The sequence below is a fragment of the Quercus lobata genome, chromosome 7 (assembly GCF_001633185.2).
Source record: "Quercus lobata isolate SW786 chromosome 7, ValleyOak3.0 Primary Assembly, whole genome shotgun sequence".
Lineage (NCBI taxonomy): Eukaryota > Viridiplantae > Streptophyta > Magnoliopsida > Fagales > Fagaceae > Quercus > Quercus lobata.
In genome coordinates, this window is record NC_044910.1 from 6,439,701 (window position 1) to 6,451,819 (window position 12,119).

The 12,119-nt window shown below is 32.4% G+C and overlaps 1 long non-coding RNA gene and 1 pseudogene across 1 annotated transcript; both read left to right on the plus strand.

Moving 5' to 3' along the window:
* The window catches only part of LOC115951470, an 82,433-nt pseudogene that overhangs the window by 8,213 nt on the left and 62,101 nt on the right, over positions 1-12,119 (plus strand).
* On the plus strand, positions 4,724-4,964 carry LOC115952934. The gene is made up of 2 exons (XR_004083598.1): positions 4,724-4,797; positions 4,853-4,964. It is a non-coding gene; the product is annotated as an uncharacterized LOC115952934 (long non-coding RNA).

Here is a 12,119-nt window from a genome sequence, read left to right on the forward strand (position 1 = left end):
ATACCAAAGAGGTCCAGAAGTTTTCAAAACTAACCCTTTCAGTCCTTAAGTCCAAACGGACCTAACGCCATTATTTAACTTTTACACTCACTCAAACCTTTCTTCTCTCATCCCTTTTTCTTCTCACCCTCTCTGAATCCTTCGTCCCTCTTCCACTCTTAAACCTTTCTTCCCAATCTTTCTAACTGCCTTAACCTTCTTCCACTCTCATACCTTTCTTTGACTCTCTTGTCCCTTTCTTCTCTCTCGTGGTCTTTGCGATGGCGCTGTGGTGTGGGTCAACAGCGTTCATGGGTTTCGGTGTGGATCGGTGTTGGTTCTCGTGGTCTTTGGCAACGTCGAGCTATGGGTAAACAGTGTTTGCGAGTTTCGGCGTGGATTGGTAATGGTTCTCGTGGTCTTTCGGTGGTGTCGTGCTGTGGGTTAGCAGTGGTTCATAGGTTTTGGTGTGGAAGCGGTGAAGGTTGTTTTTGGATTTTGGTTTGGGTTATTTGTGGGTCAGTGATGGAGGTTGTTTGTGGATTTTGGTTTGGGTTATTTGTGGGTTAGCAGCAGAGGTATGGATTTTGGTTTGGATCGGCGGTGGGTCGGCAGTGGAGGTTTGTGTATTTTGGTTTGGATCGGCAAGGTGGGTTTGCTTTGGTTTGAGCAAAGGTTTTGTGGGTTTGTTGTGGTTTGAGCAAAGATTTTCTCTTTGTTGATGAAGATGCTGAGCTTGAGAGCCATTGGTAAAGGGGTTTTGGTGATGGAGTGAGCAGTGTTTGTGAATTTGAGAAGATGTTTTGGGTTTTTGGTTAAAGAGAGGTTTTGATTTATTGGGTTTGGTTTTGGGATTAGGATTTTGAGTTGAGAGGCTGATTTTTTTTTTTGGTCACAATTCTTGATGGATTTGTGATTTTTGTTGTGTGTTTTCTGTTTTGATTGTTGGATTCATTCAAGCATTTTCTTTCCCTGTTTGTTTACTGAGAAAATTACAGGGGAGTTTCTATTTTTATCACTCAAGAAAGAGGAGAGATAGATAGAGAAAGGGATGAGAGGAGAGGTTAAAGGTCCGTTTGGACATAAAGGATTGAAAGGGTTGGTTTTGAAAACTTCTGGACCTCTTTGGTATTTGCCCAAACCTCAGGGGTAGTTAGTGAAATTTACCCTTTTTCTTTTTATTAAAAATTCAAGCATTGCAACGAGGAACACAAGGAAGTCCTAAAACTTTCCATTGACCAGTGAAGTCCTGTTTATATTGCTTTATTTTTTCACCAACTACAAAGATCATTTTACACTGCTTTTTAACCCAAGTAAAGAGTTTATTTACATATTTATTAAAAAATTAATTGTTAAAGTAAAATAAGAAAAATCATGCAAATATGAGATTTAGTTTTGAAATTTCATTTTTAACTGGATTTATTCTTATGCATTGCATGGTTTTGGCTATAAACTTTTAAACTAATTTTATTGAAAAATAATAAATTAATACTCACTTGAGTCTCATCTAAATTGTATATTAAGTAATCTAAATTATATATAAAGTATTGTTCTTTGGATTCAAGCAATCACACAACATATTTATATAAAAAGAAATTCCTAAATTTAATAATTAAAAATCTAAGGAAACTTAACCAGAGATTTTTCATTTGCTAGAATATTTGTAGTTAGATCTAAAATGTGTTATGCACTTGAAGAGTATAGACTACATGGTATTTTGTTTTTTAAACCTTTATTTAGATTTATGTTTTGATACACTAATGGCCTCTTTTATCTAAATAGGATCTCCTTACGAATGAGTGGAGAGTCATGAAAATTTAATATTAAAGGAGTCCTAATGAATAAAAATGATATAGGCAATTTGTTAGAAAAAATTATTAGTTCAAGCAAAGTTGCATGATCATATTGAGATGTGAATTCCTTTTCATGATGTAGATTTAATATTACTTGCTAATAGCAATCTTGTGAAGAAATATGTTGTTGATATTCATAACATGCTATGTTAAAAAAAAAAAAACAAAATCATGGATACTATTCAAATGTGTTGTGAGTGATAAATATAGGTATGGATATTACTATTAGTAAAAACCAAAAATAAGGACTAATTGCGGAGAATTTTTTTTTTTTTAATTTACATGCTCATAATGTTGAACAATTTCTTTCGCACATATATAATATCATTAACAACAAAATTAAAAATGAGAAATAGTATCATAAAAATTTTACTACTCAAGAAAATCAATTTAATCTAATAACGCACATTCAAACATTACACAAATACAAATTAAACCTTTGTTGTAGGAGTGAATACAAAATTTGATAATTCTTAAATAATAAATAGGTAAAGAGTATCTATACTATTATTTAAGAGGCTTTCTCTGTTTGGATTCCTTATTCTTTTTAGTTCAAAAAAGCTCCTACACCCCTATGTTTAAGTAGAGACAAAACTAAAGGACAATTTGGTAAAAACTATACTATTATTTAAGGGGCTTTCCCTATTTAGATTCCTCATTTTTTAGGTCAAAAAAGCCCCTACACTCCTATGTTTAAGTAGAGACAAAACTAAAGAATAATTCGGTAAAAATGTGACTATAACTCCCACTATAACATAATACTATTATTTAAGAGGCTTCCCCTATTTGGATTTCTCATTTTTTAGTTCAAAATAGTCTATACACCCCTATATTTAAGTAGAGACAAAACTAAATGACAATTTGGTAAAAATGTAACTATAACTCCCACTATAACATAATAAAGATTTCTCTATTTGGATTCCTCATTTTTTAGTTCAAAAAAGTCCCTACACCCCTATGTTTAAATAGAGACAAAACTAAAGAACAATTCGGTAAAAATGTAACTATAACTCCCAATATAACATAATAAAAATACATCTTTAACTCTCACCTATAACATTGCCTACTAATAGGCAATATTTAACTCCCACGTTTAACTCCAAGCATTACTCTTTTCTCAACAAAAAAAACTCCAAGCATTACTCCACGTTTTCACTTTTCTTTCTTTAGTTTTTTTTTTTTTTTTTTCCCTCAATCTCATCTCACGTTTGGTTTTTCTTTTTTTTTCCCTAAATCTTTTTTTTTTTTCAGAAAAAAATACTAAAAAGTAGAAATCAATCATATCCAAAAGAAATCCAAAAATTTTCAAATACCACATTGAAATTTCAAACCCACGTTCAACTTCTATCCAAAAAAAAACCCATGTTCAACTTTTCCCTGAAAAATTCTCAAAAAAAAAAAAAATTCCCTAAAAAAAAAAGACCCACATTCAAATTTATCCAAAAAAAAACCCTACTTTCAAATATTTAACAAAACTTTTAGATAACTACGACTAAAAAAACTGAAGTTAAAAACATCATAAAATTTCAAGAGAAATAATATGTCCACAATATTTTCACAACATTTTTACAACAAATCCTAAGTGGAAGATTATTATTGGTTGTTATTGTTGGTGTAAAAAAGTAATCTTAGTGTTAGGTTCAAATTTGAACCAATAACAACTAACCACCTATGATTTGTTGTGAAAATGTTGTAAAAATGTTGTGGATGTAACATCTCTCAAATTTTAAATACCACGTTTAGATCTTTAACAAGAATATCGAATCTACTTACTAAAAAAACTGAAAGAAGTTAAAAATCTATCCCAACTTAAACCATTATCAAAATATATAGCTCTCCACCCTTTCAAGTTTCAAACATTCAATTCATTCTCAAAAAAAAAAAAAAAAAAATAGTTTCAAACAGTTAATTGAATAGAGAGGTTGACCGTGGTTTGTGGGCTATGGAGGATTATTGGTTAGTGTTCATAGTGGCTAATTTGATATGGTCATAAGCCCGTAATGGAGGCTGCTTTAGGATTTCATCATTGCACAAATATGGGAACAGAATTTGAGTTCCAGCCAAGGGGTTTAATTGGTGGGGTGGGTGTTTAGAGGTTACAGATTTTGTGAGTGTGTGTGTGTGTTTTCAAACCTTCATTTTTTTGCTATTGGAATTCAAGTATATATATATATATATATATATATATATTTTTTTTTTTTTTTTATGTTATGTCATATGTGTGTCATGTATTATATATTACAAAATCAAAAAGTTTGTGTTCAAGAGAAAATGAATTTGAGATAGAGAGTTTTGGTGATTTTTCTATATACAAGTTTTAGTTTGTAGATCGAAAAATCCGATTGGTGTTAATTTGGCTCAATGTGAACACTTACCGTTACTTTGGTTTTATATGCATTTATAAACTTTATGATATATATTCTTATTTGAAGGACTTGCCCAAGGGGTGCATTGGTTGACTAAGATTATGACTTCAGAGGGATTAAAGAAGAAGAAGAAGAAGAATTACATAAGAACCTCCAATCTTTTCTATCATCTTCAAATGCATTCTTTTTTATGAGAAAAGCTGAAGATCCCACCGGATATATATTTTACAGCCTTGAGGTAAGTCAATATGAAGAATTGTCATTTTGTTAGGTTTTTTTTTGCTTAGTATATTTTTTAATTGATGTTGTATGTGATATTGAGTTTGCAATTTGGTATTCTTTAGTGAAAATATACAAGTAGTCAATTTAATGGAATGATGTAGCTAAGTTTTGGATTTCAAGCATTCAGAATTTGAGACAACCCTAATGAAGAGGAAGAGTGCCTTAGAGAGTTTAAGGATCCATGACTTTGAGCTAAAGTGATGTATTAGCATGTACTCCGTATTTGGTATTTTTTACTATGACCCTATGGATCTTGGCTGTGGTATTTGTAAAACTATCTTAATTTTGTAGAAAATACTAAGTTGTAGTGGTTGAAGGTGGTATTTGTAAAACTATCTTAATTTTGTAGAAAATACTAAGTTGTGGTTGAAGGCTACTACAACCTGTGCAATGTTTTTCATGTCTAATACTTATGTGTAGATGCTCCAGAAGTGTAGTGCTTTTCTTTTTTTCTTTTTAATGTTGAAAATTTCATTAATTTTAATTTGCGGTTTATGCGTACTTCAAATGAAGTTTATGTGTGTATCTTTAAATTTATTGTGATAAAGATAACTGAACTGAAGAAAAACATTTGGGCTTGGGTTCAAAAAAACAATATGCTTTTGAACAAATCCATAACTTTTGGGATTGGGTTAAAAAAAATAATAGATGCACCAAATAAAAAATTACATCGCTTGATATTAATCTTAGATAATATGTGGACTTCTCAATCGGTATTCTTGGTGTTGTAAGAAATTAATACTATTTAAATTTTCTTTTATATCAACCGAATGTTGTATATAACTGTTATACTGGACTAGCCTCTGAGCATGCACTCACGCACGTGCTTAGAGGTTCTTCTATTTTTTGAGAAAGGGTTAATTTAGAGCATTTATTATAATTTGGGATTACTACATTTTCCAATCAAAAAAAATCTAGGGGTGTAATGAAAGATTATTTCTCCACACATGATACTCATCACACCCCTAGGTTTTTTTTGTGATTGAAAAATGTAGTAATCCCAAATTATAATAAATGCTTTAAATTAACCCTTATCTAAAAAATAAAAAAGCCTCTGAGCACGCGCTCACGCATGTGCTCAGAGGCTAGTATATTTATAAAGATTTATATAATAAATTTAATGTATTTAAAATTGCATTTATGACTCATAAGCAAAACCTTAAATTTAAAAAAAAATTAAAAAAAAAAAAAAAAACACACACACACACACACAGAAAAACCACAAAGAAGAGAAACGCATACCTATAATACTTTGGATGGGAGATTTGATAAAGACTTCTACTATGGATTTCACGAACGTCAAATTGCTTAAGTGATAAGAAATAAAATAAAATAAAAGAGAGTTATAGATTTCTAAACAACATAGAAATTGTAAGAGAATGAGAATTATTGATAATAGGGGAGAGAAAAGAAGAAGAAGAACTTGTTGTGCCTAACAATGGATCTGCATGCAAAATTTAAAAAAACCAAAAGCAAAAATTATTAATCAATTAGAATTAGTTTAGAACTGAAGAAAGATTCAAAAGAAAATAAATTAAAGGAAGAAGAAAATACTTGATTCCCAACCTGAATTGCGTAGTTTTGAATATGCGTCGAATTAGAAAGAAATGGAATTGAATATGAAATTTGAAGCTGACGAGAGATGGAGAGAAGACTGAGTAGGGGACTTTTATAATTTGGAACTGATAAAAGAGGACTAAATTTCAAAGCTCCTGTTGGAAAAATTACAAGAAACTTCCAATGCTTTTATTATTATTACTAGTATGTAACCCGTGCTACCGCATGGGAATGGATATATTATAAATCATGAGTTTATTTATGTTTAAAATGCTCAGTTAAGTTTAAATTCATATTATTAACCAGAAAATTTCATTCACAAAACTTAGCAATACGTTTTTATGATACTTCCAATGTATTCAATAATTTTTCTTCTTTTATGACACGAAAAAGAAAAGAATCATTAAAATTTTCTTATTAAATTAGAGCAATGTTACACTATAAATATTTTTTACAATTATTGAGTTAGTAAATTGTTATTGATTTTTGGAGTCATCGTTAGGACAGTAACATTACTTTCTTGACTACCGTTAATAACTTATCATATGAATAAGGTAATTATGAAGTATGTTGTTAACAATATTGTGACTTTAATTTATCTTATTAATTTAATTTGCTTCGATGGGGAGGTGGGCTTGTTTTAAGGCCGAATCCGACAGACCCTTAGACCAGTGGGTTGACCCGAAGCCTTTGATCAGTTGGATTTGGTTTGTTTTCTTAGTAAACCTGAATATTCTGTTTGGACAGTGGGTTAAGGGTTTGAAAATCCGTATAACCCGACCCGACCGAAAGTTTAAGAGTAAAGGAAAAAAAAAGAAGATATATATCTCTCGGTTCTTGAGGTGAGCACGTGAAACTGAGTTTGTAAAAGCAAAAATTAAATCGGCAAAAGCAAAGATCAAATCACCAGAATACAGAAGCTCAAAACGGCTAAGATCGAAAGGGAAATCCCATCTCAAACACTGTTCCACCGAATCCACACGCAAACCTAAGTCTTCAAGGAGTTCAATACCATCTCAGATCTGTTTTCACTTCTCAATATTAAATCAAAATCTCACTCTCAATCTTAGAAGTCTTCGTTCTCTCTACTCCCAATCTCAAGTCTCTCTACTACCAGTACTCTGAAAATGTACTACCAGTACTTCTGCGTTTCATTGAGAACTACACGTACTCTGAAAATCTACTACCAGTACTTATGCATTTCATTGCAACTTCTTTTCGTAGGTTTCCAACCATGCAAACAAAGATAACAGGTTGTTCTTTTCATTAAGAGCATGAAAGAAAGTAGTTTTAGAAAGAAAAGAACAAAAAAATTCGTTTTGAGAAATGGTTCATACATTTACTACTTACTAGTATTACTGTACTTAATGTTACCAAGTCTATTATTGTGCAGAGCTCTAGAGCTTTTCAGGTTTTCTTTTAATTGTGAGCAATTTGATTGGTTTTGAGTCCTAATAATAATCAATTTCCTCATGAGTCATTTGCTTGTACCTCTCTTAGAGGGACCCACTAATCCTGTTATTTATATCGAATAGTAATGCCATACTCTTCTTTCATGTACACCTTGTCTCAATTCTGGAAGTCCTCTGTCTCATTTTCTCACCTTTCATGCACAATCACAATCATCCTACTTTCTCCACATTATAGCTTCCTTTCATTCATCTTTCTTCCCCTCTTCATGGCTTTCTTTTTTTTCCTACTTTTGATCTTTTTTGTCCCTTCAAGCAATGCTTAGTGGCCACCTTCACCTGGCTACTGGCGAAGCTGTAGGTTCAACTCCATGAGTTTTTACAAAGGATATAAAAACCTCTGGGGTCCTTCGCATCAAAACTTTGGCCAAAATGCATTAACCATCTGGGTTGATCGTACCTCAGGTCTTACTCAGTCTCATTATGTATACTTAATATATAGCTCTTAAATTTCTTTGTGCACATCCTGATTTTTTATTAACTATTCTCCATTTTATTGCTTGGTTTTTCATAACATGAAGTGGGTTCAAGTCTGTACGTCCATTTCGATCTGGCTAGTTTGGTGGCTCCATTAAGTTTCAACTTGGTTACACTGCAGGAGTCATTACAGCTTTCTATGTCAGAATTTGGACCAAATAATAAGTGGTATTAATTTTACTATTCTTAAGAAAGACTCAATTTTTTAAAAGTAATTAAAATTTATGTGTATTGACAAGTATAATAATTTTTTAAAGGAACTAGATTTTTTAATTATAATTTGATTAGTGTAATTGTATACTAAATTGGGCAATGGCAGATCCTCCAACAATGAAGCTCATCCAGGTTTCCATGATGAAGTAGACACTGAATTCCTTGGGACAACATTTGGGAAGCCTTATACTTTACAGACCAATGTTTACATCAGAGGGAGTGGGGACGGGAGAATTATAGGCAGAGAGATGAAGTTTCAATGAGATGTAACGACAAATTTTTGATAATCAGAAGGATAAGGTTCATCACACTTTGAATTTTCCACAATCGATAAGCATTCCTTTTTACAAACCATTAAGGAAATCATAATTTTTAAACTTTTTCCAAGCTTAACATACAATTAATAAAAAAAACAGAATATTGCATCTTGTAAGGTTGAATTTATTCAACCATCTAATTGGCTTTATTCCATGCCAAATTTGCTTGTAATTCAGCATTTAGTAACCCTGTATTTAGGTGGGTTTGATGTAAGGGTAGTGAGTGAGATAGAGTGAAGATTGCTCAAGAGTGTGCAAGAAAACAGAGACTCGCGGCTGGGCCTCGCGGGTGACTCGCGGCTTCAAGCCGCCAGACGCAGCACACGTGCCAAGCATGCTGGAAGGTGAACAGTCATGCAAGCTGGAGCACTACAGGACAAAACAGGACAACCAGCCATACGGTTATCTCGCGACTGGATCTCGCGACTTAGTCAAGCCGCGAGCCACCCCTGTTTTGTAAAACCTGACGTTTCACATTCCTCTCCCACTCCAGTATAAATACCCCTTTTACCCACGATTGTGAGAGAGCTTCTAGAGAGAATTTTGAGAGAGAAACCCTAAAGAAAAACCAGATTGATTCACCCACAATCTATACATTAGAGTCTCTTCAAATTCCTCAACTCTCTTCCTCTCCATTGTCAAATCCTTGAGAGACATTATACCAAACCTGATTCTTACCATTATCATTATCGTGAGAGAGCTGTTTGGATTTTTGGGAAGCAGTTAGGAAGGAACCAATCTTCATTGGTTGATGCTACGGTCTAGTAGCGGAATCCGGGAAGCTAGAAAAGAAAAAGGTTCGACGCAACCTCGTTGGAGCAAGAAGCTTGGAGGGTCTATTGCTGTCCATGTATCCCAACTGTATTTTCTAGTGAATTGTTTACCGCTTGGAGGGCGGCGGAGAGGTTTTACGCCGAGGGCTTTGGTTTCCTCTTCGATAACACATCGCGTGTTATCTTTGTGTTTGCATCTTCCTTCCTCTCTATCTTTGCCTTTTTATTATCTGCTGTGGATTGTATTTTGTTTTGGCTTAGATAGTTTTTAACCAATTCCATATTATAGCTTATGTTAAGTTTCCGCACACTTGTTGTTTGACATATTGCTTGAATTGGTTAAGTTGTAATTTGGGGGTCTAAACGTTCAAGGGTGTTTATACACGTTTTTGAACTTTCACATCTTATAATTTAAGTGATGCTACAATGAGGGGGAAAAAATAAAATAAAAGAGAATTAAAGAAGCCTATGCACCAACTTAAACATTTCAAGGTCAATTGAGCATCTTTTGCATGTAAGCACAAATTCTTCGTAACCGTAAGGATAAGGTTCATCTCGGTTCCAATGTCCCATTCCAATTTTGTGGCATGCTTGAAAGTTTGGAATTTTATACAGGGTGGTTCCCGTAGCAAGTAGTCGAAGCATTTTACGGCATTTTAGAAGCCCGTGCTTCCCATGTTCATCATTTAAAATTTCCAAAAGGTTATCAACGCCTTTCGTATTTGACTCCCAAAGTAGCATGATTCCATGAATATAAGCTGCAATAAAATTGGGACATGGAAGAGTTTTTTCAATTAACTTTTTCCTTCATCGACTTGTTCATTCAAAAAGTATTTGTAGCTTCCCACTATCAGTAGCGCATCGGGATTTTCAGCTTCATAACATGAAAAAACTAGGATTTTTTCTTTGTCATGTAGTAGAGCTGGGTGGTTGAAATATGGTGTCAGTTTAATTTGTTGGAGAACTAACTTGTTTTCCGTTAACTTGTTGAAGCGTTTGCAACTAATTAAGAAAAAGGGAAAAATTAAGTTAATAGACTGCATAATTAAATAGAGGGAAATAAATAAGTAGATACAAATTGGGAAAAAAGTTTTTTATACCTTAATGTTTCCCAGGAGTGTTGCGGATTCTTTGCCCACTTTCGAAAAGATTTCAACAAATATGTCATTAGGAAGATTTTTTAAAGTATTCATTTTTTTTTTTTTGGTTTGAAATAGTGTGTTAACATTTGATATACTATTTATAAGCAAATAATTTTTTTAAGGTTCATAGTATCATATTTAATAACAATACATAATAATAATGTGTTTAAGAATTTTGAGATGATTATACATGAATTTGATGGTGAAGTTGTTAAATTCATATAGAATTTTGTATTGCAATTGGCTCTTAATTAATTTAATTGTTTCCATCTGTTAATATTAATAGTTCACAGTTAATGTTAGTGTTTAATTAAGTCCATTGAACTCCTGTTTCAGTCCCCTAATAATTGACAGTAGTAGAAAGTGCTCAACCATTCGGATCCCAAGAATGTAAGACAAACCAGTTCAATGAATTAACCAAAACGAAAATAAATGTAAAGCATTGAATCTTAATTGAACCTCATGTTGAAAAGCTATATGAGACATCATGCGTTGAAAAGCTAGGGCTTTTCATTTGTATATTTCCTGTATCCTCATAGCTTTTGCCATGACTATAGACACATATTACAAAATGATTATTACATGACAATCATTTCAGATTCTACACAGAAAGTGCAAGCACAGCCTAGTTGGAAGTGCATTTTTGAAGTATTTAAAGGCTTTTTCTTATACGGAGTAATATTTATAATATACAATCAAAATTACTTTGAAAATTTAAAATAGTAATATGTACGCTATTAGATCAAATCATTGGAGTGGTGCAATTGCACAAAGGTTGTCACTTCAAATTTTAAATCAAACAATGGCTATTTCAATTTCTTATATTTTGTATATAGTAAATTTGAAAAAAAAATAATCAACGGAGAACATGATAATCAATTAATCATATACAATTTAAAGGCAACATTTTAGGAAATTGTCTCTGTTTTACAAAATTTAGACAGCTATAATAGCAATGATCGAAATGAAGTACATGGCTTTACCAAAATATGACCAAAAGTCAGAGATCATGAAGCACTAAAATACGAAAATGTAGTGACTAATTGAAAGGGTTTATGGGAAAAATATGAAAGAAAGAAATAGAAGCACACTTTATGGCCTTTGGGATTTTCCAAAAAGGGTCAAAAGTGCACACTTGATGTGCGGTTCATTGAATGCTCCTTGGCTTTGGGGTTTTGCAGTTCATGCTGTAGGAGTGATAGGCGCAATTATAACAGCATTACTAACTTATAGTATAGTAGTATATAACTATATATGTAATATCTGGTATATGAGGGGTGGCTTGATATTTTCGAATTTAAAATATCCCTTTTAGGATATGAGAGGAAATGAAGTCATCAATATCTTAATGCAAAATATTTGATGTAGCTCTTGGTAGTATATGTAAGCACACCCCGTTATGAAGGCCTGGAATTTGACAAAGAGATAGCTATGAAGGATTCAAAGGCTGTTTTTAAAGCAGGGGAAAAGAAATTGGGAACTGATGAGAAGACCTTTATCCACATATTCAGTGAATGAAGCAGGGCACAATTGGCTGCTATTATTTCTGCTTACCATGACATGTATGGAAATTCACTTAAAAAGGTATATAAATATATATATATATATATATATATATATATATATATATTTTCTGAGTAATTTTATATTTTTGTTTTTGTATTTTTTAATTTATATAAAAAAAAAAAAAA